The 12,192-nt window shown below is 44.1% G+C and overlaps 1 non-coding gene across 1 annotated transcript; it reads left to right on the top strand.

The window, feature by feature from the left end:
• The first annotated feature begins 3,508 nt into the window (after positions 1 to 3,508).
• Positions 3,509 to 3,615, top strand: LOC113881960. The gene has a single exon (XR_003508232.1). It is a non-coding gene; the product is annotated as a U6 spliceosomal RNA (small nuclear RNA).
• The last annotated feature ends 8,577 nt before the right edge of the window (positions 3,616 to 12,192 follow it).

The raw sequence follows: 12,192 nt of genomic DNA, 5'->3' as shown, positions 1-12,192 counted from the left end.
AAGAGTTACCCAGTTTGCCCTAACGTCAGAGCGTGGTGATTAACTTACAAAGCTCAACAGAAGAGTGCACCGTAATATTTTCTTCTTTCCAGGGCTGTTACAATATTTTGTTTATATATTACTTTTATTTTTTTCTGAAGAGCCCCTCCTCCTTTAAAAAAATTTTTATTAACTATTCCTACAATAATGGTACATTACAAACCACTCTAACTCTCAGCTGGCTTTATCCAACAGCATTTATTTTTCTAGATTGTGGGTCAGTTGGATTTTGCCTCCAAGCTTCAGATTGGGCTCAGGTTGGCTTCATGTTTCTTGTTCTGGAGCCTTCCAGAGAGGACATTAGGTGGTGAGCCAGAGTGGGTGCAGGAGCAAGCACATTGAAAATCCCTCACGTTCCATTGTCCAGAGGGTTCCACATAGCCAAGCCCAAAAGCCTGCCACTCAGATGCTCATTTCCCTCAGATTTAGTAATTAAAAAGTACGGTTTTCTTTCTTTCCTTCTTAATAAGGCTCTTGAGGATATTAGCAGAGAATAAAACAGATGTGAGTTCCTGACTTCTGCTTGGAATTTTCTTTCCTTTACATAAAGTTTTGATACCTGCCTTTTTTTTGAATAACCATTTGAGAGAGTAAAACTTTGCTCTGCATGTGTATGCCCATGACATACATTCATTCGTCAGAGCTCTTGTTCTGTACTAGGCTCTGGAGCCATTGGAGAATGACAGCCCTAACTCCGTGTGCGGGCAGCTTCACTCTCCTGGCCCCTTTGTATATAAAATGAGTCTGTACTTAACTGTCATTGAGGTTTCAAGTGCAAGTCTACATAGGTGTGGGGTAGGACCTGGGAATCAATCTAGTTTTTAGATATTCCCAAGGAAAGTTATGACCAACCTAGATAGCATATTGAAAAGCAGAGACATTACTTTGCCAACAAAGGTCCATCTAGTCAAGGCTATGGTTTTTCCAGCGGTCATGTATGGATGTGAGAGTTGGACTGTGAAGAAAGCTAAGCGCCGAACAATTGATGCTTTTGAACTGTGGTGTTGGAGAAGACTCTTGAGAGTCCCTTGGACTGCAAGGAGATCAGCCCTGGGATTTCTTTGGAAGGAATGATGCTAAAGCTGAAACTCCAGTACTTTGGCCACCTCATGCGAAGAGTTGACTCATTGGAAAAGACCCTGATGCTGGGAGGGATTGGGGGCAGGAGGAGAAGGGGACGACAGAGGATGAGATGGCTGGATGGCATCACCAACTCAATGAATGTGAGTCTGGGTGAACTCTGGGAGATGGTGATGGACAGGGAGGCCTGGCGTGCTGCGATTCATGGGGTCACAAAGAGTTGGACACGACTGAGTGACTGAACTGAAGATAGACCTTGGATTCGTTATGTTTGGGGACCAGTGTGTGCCTCAGTGGTTCTTAACTCTGACTGTGTGAATGGCACCTTTGGAGCTTATTTAAAAGAAAATAATGCCTGCAGCAATTTTAGGCAATCCCTGGAAATAGGGTCTGGGTATCACAATTTTTTTTCAAGTTATTTTTTGTAGGAACATCATGGCTTTAAAGGTCATTTGCTATTTTAATATGCCCCAGGTTTCGGAACTGTGGCATTAGATTGTCTCTTTAAGGTTTCATTTATATCTGACCTGAGTTTTAGAGTAATTTTGGACTACAGTCTTTACAGCTTTTTTCTCCTTTGAGGAAGAGGCTCTCCATACTTGTGGTCCCAAGCTAGCATTCAGTTCTTCGTAAGCCTTAGTCTTAGAAAGTGCGTAGTCGTGGTCTTACTGGTGGACTGACACTGAGATAGTTTAGGCCGTTGTCTCAGTGGTTAGGTTACTTAGGCAGCAGTTTGAGAAGGGGGCAGGTATTTGAGATGTAGAGTTCAGCTAAGGTTTTCTAAGCTAGAATGTAGAGGAAGGCTGTATTTCCCTGATAACTTCAAGACAAGTGTACTGTACAGATTTCATTGAAGATGGAGATCTTTTTCACTCTTCCAGGAATATTCTGATTCATCTGCAGAGAGTACACAGGTCCAGATTCAAAAATATAAGGTAGTGCTATGAGTATAAATTGAAGTTATTCCAACAGAGTACATTGGACTTGTAGGAGATAAAATCTCTTGTTAACTCATGGTCACTTGTTTCCTCTGCTGCAACTCCACCCCAACCCCACACCCACACCGATCCTGGTTATTTGTCAGACCTTTGGGCAGTGTCACTTGGCTTTTATTTCCTCTTTTGTCAGTGAGTATAGTTGCAAATGGGTTGATTTTATTTTATTTATTTATTTTTTTGAGTGGTTAAATAGGTAATGGTTTCCTTCGTATTAGCCTTATTCTGATACATTAATATTTGGTTGTATGGGGTCTTAGTTTCTTGGTTTGTGGTTTAGGTGTAAGTTGATGCAAAGCCCATGTGACCAGTCCTCTCAGAGGCAGCAACTGGAGTGGAGTACCTGGGTGGGTTTACAGACGTTCATTGCTTTTGAGCCATTAAGTCCGAACTGAAAATTCTTAACTACCTGGTAATGGGCCATTGGCTATTTGGGGTATAGCCTCATGTAAGTGGGAAAACTTGTGCCAGTATCCAGCTATCTCTTTCTTTTAAACAATTTGTTGAGCTATTTTTAACTCTGGACCCTCTCTTCTGTAGCCCATGGATTTCTTGGATTGTTGAGATTAACTCCGCCTCGTGGTGAATTTAAGTTAAAACTGACAGTGACTCTAGGTGTCACTGTATGTGGGTGTATGTTTTTCCTCTGGCTCCTGGGCCTGTGGGATCTTCGTTTCCCAATGAGGGATCGTACCCATATCCCCTGCAGTGGAAGTGTGGGGCCCTCACCACTGGTTTTGATGTTGTTTAGTTGCTAAGTCATGTCCAATTCTTCGCGGCCCTGTGAACTGTAACCCTCCCAGGCTCCTCTGGACCGCCAGGGACCTCCAGTGTAGGGTCTTGATGGCAGAAGGTGGGGAGAAGGCGGTGAGGTAGAAAGGAATAGTGACTGAGCCAGTTCCCTGGTGGATGAGGGAAATTTCTGAATTATCTAGGAGAAGTTAGGAGTCAGAATTTGTACCAGTCAGAATGTAAAAATCTAAGGTGGTGTGTGCTGGTGGGAAATAATTGCCCCAAATTATAAGACTGTACTAGCTGTGTGATTTTGTCAGTGAATGTCTGTTGGCTCCATTTGCTTCATCTGTAAATAGGAATAATGATAAATTCTACATATCAGGTGGTGAGTGTGAGAATTAAATTATGTCATATATGTGACTGTGTTCTGTAAACACATAAGTGCAATGCAAATATTAACAGCTACCAGATTTGCTTTGCACTGGGGAGAATTTAGGTTTATGTGAGGGAGTACTTACTAACACCATTGTGACATTGCTCCTGGGTGTATATTGGAGAGTTTGTGTTTGAGTAATTATAGGAGTACAGATTCACTGTTTATATAGAGCTAAGGCGGTAGAGCTCCAGGTAGTTTAGAGCTTTCTTTAAGAAGAATCTAAGTGCTCGCTTCGGCAGCACATACACTAAAATTGGAACAATACAGAAAAGATTAGCATGGCCCCTGCGCAAGGATGACATGCAAATTCGTGACGCGTTCCATATTTTTTGATTTGGGAGAATGGCATTGAAACGTATAATATCATATATGAAACGAATCGCCCAAAAAAAAAAGAATCTAAGATCCAAGCTTCTCAATTTCATAGAAATACTTCATGTTCATAGGGCGTGTATCCCAGGAGCTAGATATGCTTCGTCTCTGAAGTTGCTTTCCTTCTCAGACACTCGGGAGGCAAGAACACGTTAAAAACCCCCTCTGAAGATCAGGTCAGCCATGCAGCTTCCCTCCGTGCCCCAGAATTACCAGGACTCTTGTCCCAGGTTGGCCAGATCCCTGAAGCTAAGCGTGAAGATTTTGCTGGTCCAAGCCATTTTGTGAATATCAAGGGATAGGAAAATGGCAACCCACTCCAGTGTTCTTGCCTGGAGAATCCCAGGGACGGGGGAGCCTGGTGGGCTGCCATCTATGGGGTCGCACAGAGTCGGACACGACTGAAGCGACTTAGCAGCAGCAGCAAGAACTATTCAGGAACATAATTAAGAACTCAAATCTCCCCCATACTTTTGTTTTGTGTGATGTCAGTTTTACATGTTCATTTAGTACTAAGAGGCCCTCTGTTAGTGGGATGGATACGGATGGTTCTAATAAGAATGAAAGTCAGGGAGGGGAACTGAACACACCAAGAAGAAGAGAAATTACATTGAGCTGTGTGGGTGTGTTGTTGGGGAGAGGAAAGGTAGGAGGTAAAAGTAAATCAGGAAAGGCTTCTTGAAAAAGGTGAAAGATGGGTCTGATTTGGACATGCAGAGATACACAAGGCTGGAGGGGTCAGGTGGATGAGTGTGGATTTCTGAGAGGAAGGAAAGGAGACAAAGAAGAGAGGCACCTGGCATGTTGGAGTAGACAGGAGCCCAGGTTAGGGATGGGTGTAGTATGAAGAGAGGTAGCTCTTAGGGGCCCCCACAAACATCTGAGTGTTAGAGAGGGAGCACTAATCACTCCAGGAGGGCTCTAGTTATTGAGGTTCATAAAAGAAATGGAACATACTTTTTGGTAAAAGAATAGCGATGTTTACTGACTACAAGTAGCGATGTTTACTACTACTGTGTGCTTGCACTGTGTTGAACCCACAGTATTATCATATTTAATGCTCAGAACAGCCCTGTGAGATCTGTGCTGCAAGTAACTGCTTTATGGGGCTTCCCAGGTGGCTCAGTAGTAAAGAATCTGCCTGCCAAGCAGGAGACACAGGGCAGATAGGTTCAATCCCTGGGTCAGGAAGAGCCCCTGGAGTAAGAAATGGCAACCCACTCTAATCTTCTTGCCTGGAAGACTTAATGGGCAGAAGAACCTGATGGACTACAGCCTGTGGCTGAGCACACATGCAACTTTGTTTTAAAGATAAGGACTCTGAGACTTCAGTATTAACATCTCCAACCAGAATTAGAACTCAGGTCTATCTGATTCTGGAACCTGTGTGCTTAACCACACATACATTGTGAAAATAAAATGTATGTGACCAATTACAAAGCTGAAAAACTGTAGTTCAAGCATCGTGTAATGCGGAGGGCAAGCATGGCAGTATAAAAGGCTTTATCTGTAATGGCAGGTTATTGGGTAGGACCTTCTGGGGAAGGTGACTTTAGGAACAGTTCTGGCTTGACAGAATGATTCCCTTTTCCTTTGCATAGATTTAGAGGATCTTAAGGTGCCTTCGATTTTGTATAGTCTGCCTGTAGTCCCTGCTCAACTGTAGAGATGTGTTTTTTTTTTTTTTTTTCATCATAGCAGCCCTGTGGGTTGACAGAGCAGGGTCTGTTGATGAGAAAGCTGGACTTTAGAGAGTAACCAAGGCCAGGGAGGTGATGGGGGTACCATGAGACCTGGTGCCGTGCTGTGCTAAGCCACTTCGGTCGTGTTTGACTTTGCAACCATATAGACTATAACCCACCAGGCTCCTCTGTCCATGGCATTCTCCAGGCAAGAATACTGGAGTGGGTTGCTGAGCCCTCCTTCAGGGGATCTTCCTGACCCAGGAATCAAACCCATATCTCTTACATCTCCTGCATTGACAGGCAGGTTGTTAACCATTAGTGCCACATGGGAAGCCCATGCTCTTTTTTTTTTTTTAAACTAACTCAGAGAATGACCTTTAGAATCACACCATTGTTTTCCATATATCTAGCATGGGCCTGATTAGGAGAAAGGAACTCTATTACTAGATTACAAAATTCTCATTAGCTTGACCCAAATAAAGGAAAAGCGATTGGAATTCTGGGGCTGCATCTCTCCAGAGTTCCTCACTCTGTCCTGAGTTTACGTAGTGAGCATAGACTTGGTCTGTGTTTGTATTAGTGCTTTTACTTGGTCTTTAATGGGACCCCCTAAGGGAGGGAAGATAGATGACATCACTTGCCAGATGGCAGGACTGAAGTACACAGCTTCGGCTCTGTCACTGACTTGACCTTTGGCCTTAGACAAGTACCATAAGCCTTCTGAGCTTTGCATGCTCCTCTGTGAAATAAAAGTATTCTGTTACCTGAAAGATGTGAGGGTTAAATAAAATGCTATATGTGAAGCACTTAGCATGGTCCTGGGCAAGTAGTAGATACTCAGGAGTAAATGGGATGAATTGAAGCTCTCATCACCATTGGCTCACTTTGAACCAGGGCCAGGGAACCCTCTTGGCTTCTGGGTCTTGGGCTGCTGTGAAAGAGGGGGCTTCAGCCCCACTGCCAGGAATAGGAAATCCTTGCAGGGAGCTCGGGCGTGTTGTCCCCCCCACCTCACACCTGACCTGCTCTGGGGCAGGGCTGGCTGGCTGTCCTCGGTGCCAGGTCCACAGTGGAGCCTTAGTGCAGCTTCCTGGACCTCCTTTGTAAAAGCTGTATAAGATCTGCACTGGTCTAATGGGGGAGGGATGTTTGGCTTGATTCTGAGTCTCTTACTCATTTAAGAACTGCCACCTCTTGTCTATTGCTTGAGTATTTCACAGCTGTTACTGGTGTCAGGGAGTTCGGTGGATCCCTTGGCAGCTTGTGAGGTGGGCAGGCACCTGCGAGCTCACTTGCCTCATGTGAGAATGACTTCACCCTGGGACGCCATTGATAGTTCTCTTGTCTGCTCCTGTAAAATTCCTCTGTCTTAAAGGCCAATTTCTTTTAAGATCAATCTTTCCTTAACCTGTAAGATTCTTGAACCCTGATAAATGTAATGTTTTGCTTCTAGCTTGCATTATGGTGTTTGATCTTACCTCTTCGTTTCTCTCATGGTAGGTGATATCTCTACTGGGAAAAGCTCTGGATTGGGAGTTGGAAGTGCAGGTTCTAGCTGAGGCATCAGAATTTCCTTGGACAAGTTGCTGTACCTTTTTTGAGCCTCAGTTTCTCCATGTGTAGATAAAATGATGTTCAACTCCTTTTTGGTTTGTATCTTTTTATCAGTAGGCCTCTTTTATTCCAAGTAAAATCTTGCATAGAGCCGTGTTACAGAGACCGAAAATGTATCATGGGGAACAGAGCTGCTGTGACTTAAGCAAGTAATTTTAAAGAGAAACAGTATGGAATAAAAAGAAAAATACATATACTTTGGAGTAGAGGGAACCTAAGTATGAGTTTGACTGTGTCAGTAACTAGCAGTGTTAGAGCAAACTAAGACTTCAGTTTTTCAATAATTACACATTTGTAAGTTGAGCCAATAATACCTGCTGAGTTTTTAGCAGAATTGTCATAAAGATCAAGAATAATGTATCTTCATCCCCCAGTGAATGTTCTGTCAGACAGAAGGACAAAGATTGGTCTGTTACCGAATTACTCTCATAGAAGAGCATCCAATTTTATATTATTCGTGGGTTCAAATGGTAAGTCACCCAGTGTGATTTATTCTTGAGCTTAGGCATTTGTTCACTTCAGGAAACACTTGTTTATATATTGTTCATTTTGCAGGAGGCCATTATAGAGACTCTAGAGCCAGCCTGCCTGGGTTTGAAGCTTGCCTCTACTGTTTACCTGCTGTGTAATCTTGGGCAAGTTATTTGATATTTTCTTGTGGGGATAATAATGCCTACCTCCTCAGGAGTTTTGTTTTTGTTTTTTAAACTATGGTGACAAATTCCTGTCCAGTCCTGTGGAAAGAGAAACGTTAGAGCACAGGTTGGAGGGAGAGTCTGGTGTGTAGCACCAGTGATAATAGCTCAAAATTTAGCAGGTGGCTCGTCTGTCCCCAGTAGCGTATTTCTGCATTCTGGTTGTAGAAATCTTTTCTGCCTCATTCAAACGTGCTGTGTGTTTGTTCAGTTGTTTTTTAAATAAATGTTAGCAGGCGCAGGTTTGGGCGAGGGTCTTGTATACCTAGAAGAAATAGGAAATTAGTCCCTCATTTTACATATGGAGCAGGGGAGGATATAAGCTTCACTAACAAGCCATAGCATATGTGGTGGCAGAACCAACTTGGATCCTATACATCATTCAGGACTTTGTCCCTGTTACACAACAAAGGACTCACTTTTTAGAAAGACCAGATAAACAGTTCTTATTAATGAAAAGTAACAAAACATAGTATTTAATAAATTACAGGGAAACAGGAAGTCTGGGGGTATGGGGTTTTCCCCCAGAGGTTGTGGGCCATTAGATTCTCTTACGTGCTTAAAAGACTGAAAGTGAGGTGGAACTGTCACACAGAACTCAAGTGGTCAGAGTTTTTGAGCCAGGGCTCACAAGGGAGGGGATTTCTGATGTGCAGTGTGCGTGGCTGATGGAATGGTATTCTCAAATGATACACATGCTACTACCTTACCAGAAGTGGGAACTTACTCATCTGACTGGAAATTTAGGCTCAGAGTAGCTAAGTCAGTTGCCCAAGATTCTGCAGCTTCAAAATAATGAAACCATGTTTCAGCTCCAGAGCTGTCTGATTCCAAAAGCCAATGTGTTTCCTACAAGACATGCTTGCCCACTTCAAGTGAGAATGAACATTCTCAGGAGGGTTGAGCTCCAGTTGGAGCCACACCTTTGGAGGACCTCTGTAAAAAGAGAAAGTTCCAGAGCCTGAGGCATGCTGCATTGCCCTGTTTTTCCCCCTAGAGTGAGTGGGTGTGTAGATGTCCACCGTGTGGGTTCCTCAAGGTAGGAAGAGAGTGCATCTACCATTCGGACGCAGAGGCTGCTCCCGAGGGTGGAGCAGAGTTCTTCAGGTGGCTTTTGATGGGACTGGTCTTAATACCAGGTTGCATCTGTTCAGGTCAGGTGATCAGTGCTGGGCTGATAGTGATAGATGACCCTGTCCCCTAAATGACAACTGGAAGGGCCTTTAGAGATTATTTAGACCAACCCTCTCATTGTGTGTGTGCATGTGTGTGTAAATGCAACAATTGAGAGATAATTCACATACTATACAGTTTAAGGTGTACAAATTCGGTGGTTTTTTTTTCCACCTTATTTTGAGATAGAATTAACATATGGCCCTGTATAAATTAGGTGTGCAGTGTATTGCCTTGACTTACATGCAACATGAAATGATCGCAGTAAGTTCAGTGAACATCACCTCATACAGATAGAAAACATTTTATCCTTTGTGATGGGAACTCAGGATGTACTCTCCTAACTTTCATATATAACGTACGGTGGTGGTAGTTTTATTTGTCATGCTGTACATTACATCCCTAGTACTTATAACTGAAAATTTCAATGATTTTTATATATTTGTTCAGTTGTGCTACTGTGACCTTTTTATTTGGTTGTTCTACACGGCATGTGGGATCTTAGTTCCCTTATCAGGAATCAAACCCACATCCCCTTCAGTGGAAGAGTGGAGTCTTTAACTGGACTATCAGGGAGGTCCCGAGGACGTTTTCTTTGCCTCAGAAAGAAACCCTGAACTCTTGCTATCGCCGCCTGAGCCCTCCTCCTGCCCCCAGTGCCTCCATTTCTAAGCAACCACTGATATCACTTCTCTTCCTATAGATTTGCCTATTCTGGACATTTCATATAAATGGAATCGTACAGTTCTGTGTGCTCTTATTTGATTGGTTTCATCAGTTTAATGTAATGTTTCCAAGGTTCACCCGTATTTTAGCATATATCAGAAATTCATTCCCTTTTATGGCTAATATTCCGCTGTATGGACATTTTGTATAATTCATCCATCACTTGATGGACTCTTGTTTCCACCTTTTGGCTATTATATATAATGATTTTGTGTTTGTGTAGATGTTTTGTGTGGCTTCTCAATTTTCAGGCAGAGAGATTGAGTAGGGTGATTTTCTCCATTCCCAGTGCTTTGCCCAATGTGTTCTGTGGCTGGAGGAGGCTGCTGTACCATCCACTTGACCAGGATGGTAATTAATTGTGAGGAAAAAGTCCGTCTAGTCAAGGCTATGGTTTTTCCAGTGGTCATGCATGGATGTGAGAGTTGGACTGTGAGAGTTGGCTGAGTGCCGAAGAATCGATGCTTTTGAACTGTGGTGTTGGAGAAGACTCTTGAGAGTCCCTTGGACTGCAAGGAGATCCAAGCAGTCCATCCTAAAGGAAATCAGTCCTAAATATTCATTGGAATGACTGATGCTGAAGCTGAAACTCCAATACTTCAGCCACTTCATGCAAAGAGTTGACTCATTGGAAAAGACCCTGATGCTGGGAGAGATTGGGGGCAGGAGGAGAAGGGGACGACAGAGGATGAGATGGCTGGATGGCATCACTGACTCGATGGAGATGAGTTTGAGTGAACTCTGGGAGTTGGTGATGGACAGGGAGGCCTGGCGTGCTGCGATTCATGGGGTTGCAAAGAGTCGGACACGACTGAGCGACTGAACTGAACTGGAGCATATAGGGATTTATGGAAGAATTGAGATTATTTTTAGTTTTAGGGCCTTCTGTTCCTCCCTTCAGGTGGACTATAAAGTGGCATGATACTTTCCACTGACCCTTAGCGTAACTCTGGGCAAATGACTTGACTTCTGTAAGCCTGCGTTTTCCTGTTTGAAAAGTAGAATCAATTCCCACCTTGCCGTGTTAAGAACAGCAGTATAGATAAAGTATCAGCATAATTCCTGGGTGTCTTAAGTGGTACCATTATTTGGGAAGATACTGGAGGGGCTAAGGAAAATGGCCACAAGGGGGACCTGTAGTGCTCCAGAGCAGCCACTAGATGGCAGAGAAACAGCAAGAAAAGTTTGGTTGGTGACGCAGCTGAGACTTCGCAAGGTGTCTTGAGTGGAAAGAGTACAAAGTCTCGAGCTGCTGAAAACAGAGCCCACTGCCCACAGTGTCTTGCCACTTGTACCTGCAGTCAGTGCTTCAATTCTAAGACCCCGTACTGCCCTCCAGAGCCAGTGATCTTGCTTCTCATATCTCAAAATAACTGAGTATCTTTCAGTTAACCTTCACCCAAGCATCAGTCTTCTCCACCCACCCACTCCTTTTTTTTTCTTTCTTAAAATTGGATCATGAACCGAGCCTTTATGCAGGCTCTGTCTTTGGGGACCTTGCAGACGTGTGTAGATAGATATGTTCTGTGTAGACGTGCTCTGTCTGTACCTACAGCAGCATCGGATTTGGTCTGCCAGAGAGGAGTGAAACATCTGTGTGGGGCATGGGAGCTGGAGGGAACTGGTTTATTTCAGGCCTTTGGGGCTTGGCAGGAATATGTGTAAGCAGAGAACTCCTTAAGGCTGTGTACTGAGACTATTAGATGAGATGACCTCCACATCCTCTTCGGGTTCTGAGCCTAGATGGCCGGAATGGGTGGGTAATGGGAGTTTTCAACTTTTCCCTGGGGCATTCAGAAAGATTTCCTACTGCTTGTTTTCTCCTAGTGACCTTTTCCTCCCAAGGAAGGAAGTTTATATCTAGCGGAGTTGAGGCTCTTCATTTTGGCAGCGCTCACGAGTAGAAGATGGAAAAATCAAGGAGTTAGTGGCAGGTTGGTGGGATCCTGGGGCTGGAAGTAGTCTTGAAAGGTTATATACATAACCTTGCATACGGGCTTATGAATGTCTGAATTAGAAGGAAGCTGAACTAGTCCTGGGGCCCCTACAGCCAGAGTGAGAGGGTCTTGGGCAGGCCTGAGGCTTAACCAGATCCTGGCCATTTCTCATCAGGCCTGGCCCTTCGGTTCACTGGAAGCCAGTTGGCTCTGTGTCCAATCTTATGTCTCTGTCACCTTTTCTTAACCTGTGTGTGAACCTCTCCTTGTATCCAGCATGGTGTCAAGCACATAGTGAGTTCAGATATTTGAACAGAAGAAAGTCAGGAAGAGGAAGAGGGAGCCAGGAATGCAAAAGAAACCAACAGGGGAAGAAACATGTATGGGGTCATAATATCATCTGTTTGTAAAGCTGTTGATAAAACACTTTCATGTTCATCTTCAGAAAAGCCTGTGAGGCAAGTAGACCAGGTATTTATTTTACAAAAGGAGAAAACTGGCGTAGGGTTGGGCTTCTGTGAGATTGACAGACCGAGTCAGAGTCTTCTGGCTCTGAGTCCGGTGCGCCCTCTCCTCAAGGCCCCACGTCCGCATAGACGATACCCCCTTTCCACTCGGCGGCTCCTGCGGTCAGGAAAGCTAGGGCCGGCGTTCCACTGATGTACGCAGTGGGTGGGGCTCATCCTCAGCACCGCTCACGTCCCT

This window comes from Bos indicus x Bos taurus, chromosome 2 (assembly GCF_003369695.1).
Source record: "Bos indicus x Bos taurus breed Angus x Brahman F1 hybrid chromosome 2, Bos_hybrid_MaternalHap_v2.0, whole genome shotgun sequence".
Lineage (NCBI taxonomy): Eukaryota > Metazoa > Chordata > Mammalia > Artiodactyla > Bovidae > Bos > Bos indicus x Bos taurus.
The sequence above is the reverse complement of the archived record's forward strand: the minus strand, read 5'-3'. Positions and strand labels throughout refer to the sequence as shown.